The following is a 3,997-nucleotide window of genomic DNA, read 5'->3' as shown; positions in this document are numbered from 1 at the left end:
TCTCTCTCTCTCTCTCTCTCTCTCTCTCTCTCTGTGTGTGTAAATGCATGCGTGTCATGGCATATGTGTAGCAGACAGAGGACAACTTGTGGTTGTTGGATTATGGGAACTGAATTTAGGTGTCAGGCTTGAGACATCTCACCAGCCCTAATGTTTTAGATTCAGGGTCTCTGGCTGAACCTGGAGCCAATCATTCCAAGTTGCACTTATTGTCCAGCAAGTCCCTGGGATCTGCCTGCCTCTTTTCCCCAAAACTGTAAAATTGAGTGCTCACTGACACACCTGGCTTTTGTTGGAGACCTGAACTTCATTCTTGCAAGACAAGTCCTTTCACAAACCAAGCAATCTCCCCTTTTCCCGGGATAGATCATTTCTATGGTCCAATTAGAAGATGACTAGTTTCTAATTCTGATTACTAGTCACTTGTACATGTTTGACTATACAGAGGTAGATATTAGTTAAATGTCAGCATTTTATTTTCTTAAAGATTTATTTTATTTTGATTACCTGTTTGTCTATGTACATGGGGAGTCTAGAAGAGGGCACTGGATTCCCCTGGAGTGGGAGTTATAGCCAGTTGTGAGCTGCCATGTGGGTGCTGGGAGCCAAACCTGGGGCTTTTACAAAAGCAGTACATGCTCTTAACCACTGAGCCATCTCCCCAAACCTGATTTTTTTTTAATTATGTGTATGTGAGTGTATATGTATATGCATGCTACAGAGGCTTAAAGAGGGTGTCAGATCTTCTAGGCCTGGCATTGCAGGCAACTGTGAGCCACCCAGCTTGGGTATTGGGCACAAAACTAGGCAGGTAAGGGGTGCACATAGACACACAAACACACACATATGTGTGTGTATACATATGTATGTGTCTATGTGTATATACACACATGTGTGTATATATATGTGTATGTGTGTACATATACATATATGTGTATATACATGTGTGTATACAGAATGATGAATATAAAAAAAGACTGATTCCACGCTCTTTATTATTATTAATAATTAGTATCATTAATTAAGTAGTCATTGTTTTCACTTGTGATAATTTTTTAAATAGAAATGCTCAAACTTTCAAAAATAACAAAACAAATTCATTAATACGTAAAAAGAATCAGTATAGAGAAGTTGAGGTGGCGCCCTTTGTCAATCTCTGTGAACCTCTATCCTCCAGAGGCATTTGTGCAGCACATATAAAACACACACACACACACACACACACAGCACATACCACACACACTATAATTAAGTGATTTATCAGGGAAGTGAAAGGCTGATTTAATATTTGATTATTAATAAATGTAACCAATATCAGTAGGACAAACATGGGAAAGCATATGGTTCTGTCAATTAATATAGAAAAGCGAGAAAGAAATTTATGATAAACAAAATTCTCAGCAAAAGAGAAATAAAATGACTTGAAATTGACAAAAAGCATCTATAAAAATTCTATACCCAGCCTGGTACTCAATGGTGAAAATGAAAAGGTCTCCCCTTGAGACCAGGACAAAGCCCTGCTGGACACTTTCCATCGTCAACAGACTGCTGCAAACCACAGCCAGTGTGATTATAAGAAAACAAAAGGACAGAAATAAAAACAATGCCTACATCAAAGAAATCACCGAAATCTACAAACATTCCTAGCTATTGGCTGGGAATACAGCTTGGTAGCAGAGTGCTTGCCAAACACACACAAGGTCCTGAGTTCTATCCCTGTTATCCCAGAAAGAAACAAAGAGCAATCGTACGCCTGCATAAACCAAAACTTAAAACAACAGCAAAAGACGATAAATAAGCCAGGCAGAGTGGATAATAACTTACAACCCTAGTACTTTAGAGGCCGAGGCAGGAGAGTCATCACAAGTGCTAGGCCAGCTGAGGTACACATGAGTCCTCCTCAGAATAAGCCTCCGCTAACACCCTGCCCCAAATGACCACTCACGGAATTTCTAAAATAAATGAAATAATAGGAACACATAGTTTTTTAGAAATTTGTTTGCTTGAAAAAGCCATCAGGACACTGACATAGACATCTATATTAAATCTGTGAATTATCTTTTGAACCAGAGTACAATGGTGCATAGTGGAAGCTCAATTGGGATTATACTAACATTCAGAGGAACAAACACATTCCTCTGCTTCACTGTGACAGGCAGACAACTTCCTCTCAGAGCACATTCACAGTTTAAAGTAATCGATAGATTAATTAAAAGTAAAACTATCCAAATCCCAGTAAAACAAAATGCTATAGTTTGTGTAAGATCAATGAAACTAACTTTGTCTTCCTGGGGGTGCAAACATTTTAACTGGGATTTTTACAAATTGAGATTTTTATCTCTTTTGTGGTCTATCAAAATCCCCTGGTATCAATCCAATAGCTCTCAGTCTGTGGATAAAGAAAGGTAAACAATAGAATGAAGAGAACTGATGTGGTCTTCCTGGGTATTGAAGGCCCCTGAGCCAGATCATTCTGGTGAGATTTTGGTTCTGGTGATTGAGTCACAGATAGTTCACTGCAGTCTCCCACATGCACTGACTCTCCATGGTGACCTGGAGAAGCTCCCCCAACCTGCCCTCACTCCACTGCCATCCCTGTGCCGAGCTGATCCAAGCCCCTGTTGTTCTCTTCTCATGCATGCTCACCTGTGGCTAGAAACTTCTCCCCGGCATTCAGAGGCACTTCTCTCATGTCCTGCTCAAAGATACTTGTTGAGAATCAGAGAGCAAGAAATAGGTGTTAATGGAGTATACGCCTAGAGATGGTATGTCCATAAGTCTATATTACATCTCCTTGCTGCAAGGCTCAGGGAATAGCAAGAAGAGGGTGCAACTGGAGGCTTCTCTCCTGCCTGCCAGTTCCTGAATATCCACTCTGAGAATTAATATGAATTACAAACTGCTTGACTGATGGCTCAGGCTTATTACTAACTAGCTTTTACATTTTATATTAACCCATTTCTATTAATCTATGTTTTGCCATATGGCTATGGAATTGCCACGTGGCTATGGTATTACCTTACATCTTGTTTCTCCAGCAGCTGTTGGCATCTCCCTGACTCTGCCCCTTTTCTCCCTATATCTCTGTTTGGATTTTCCACCTGGTTCTATTCTGCCTGACTAATGGCCAAATTAGTTTCTTTTAATAAAGAAATAAACCAATGGTAATAAAACATATTCACAGCATACAAAAAGATAGCCCACAACATTTCCCCTTTTCTGTGTATATGAGTCTACCAGGTGCTCTAGCACAAGGTAATGATGAAATTGATCAGTTATTAATAGAAAATGTGCTGGAGGCCTCAGAATTCCATAAAAAACACAAAGTAAATAGCAAAGGTTTGAAAAAGAATTTTTCCATCACTCAGCAACAACCCAAGGAAATTGTGAAAAAATATCCTACTTGTTCCTTGTATAATCAAACTCCATGACCTGCAGGAAATAACCCTAAAGGTATGCAAAGAAATGAAATTTGGCAAATGGATGTGCTTCATTTTTCAGAAATAGGAAAATTAAAATATGTACACCATATAACAGATACATAGTCAGGATTCCAATGGGCAACTGCTTTGAGTTCTGAAAAGGCTGATTCTGTAATTACACACCTATCAGAAGTCATGGCCATTATGGTAATACCTACATAAATTAAAACTGACAATGCTCCAGCATATATCACTAGTAAATAAAAAAGATTTTTGCATATTATAATATAAAGCATGTTACAGGTATACTATTTAATCCTATAGGACAAGCAGTTTTAGAAATATCTAATTGCACTTTAAAAGAAAGAGGGTAATAAATACCCCTCAGAGATAGACTACATAATGCCTTATTAACCTAATTTTCTAAATGCTAATAAGAAAGGAACAACAACTGCAGAGACAATCAAATGATTGTGGGGCTACTAAACTAAACCAACAGAAGGTATCTTGACTTCAAGATTTGGGTGTAAGCATATCTTAGTTAAGGGAGCCACCTTAGGGTTGGCAAGAGACTT

At 38.7% G+C, this 3,997-nt stretch overlaps 1 protein-coding gene across 3 annotated transcripts in view; it reads right to left on the bottom strand.

The window, feature by feature from the left end:
- Positions 1-3,997, bottom strand: part of LOC101997958 (24-hydroxycholesterol 7-alpha-hydroxylase) — an 88,093-nt gene that overhangs the window by 22,400 nt on the left and 61,696 nt on the right. The window lies entirely within an intron of this gene.

Source organism: Microtus ochrogaster, linkage group LG2 (assembly GCF_000317375.1).
Source record: "Microtus ochrogaster isolate Prairie Vole_2 linkage group LG2, MicOch1.0, whole genome shotgun sequence".
Taxonomy (NCBI): domain Eukaryota; kingdom Metazoa; phylum Chordata; class Mammalia; order Rodentia; family Cricetidae; genus Microtus; species Microtus ochrogaster.
The sequence above is the reverse complement of the archived record's forward strand: the minus strand, read 5'-3'. Positions and strand labels throughout refer to the sequence as shown.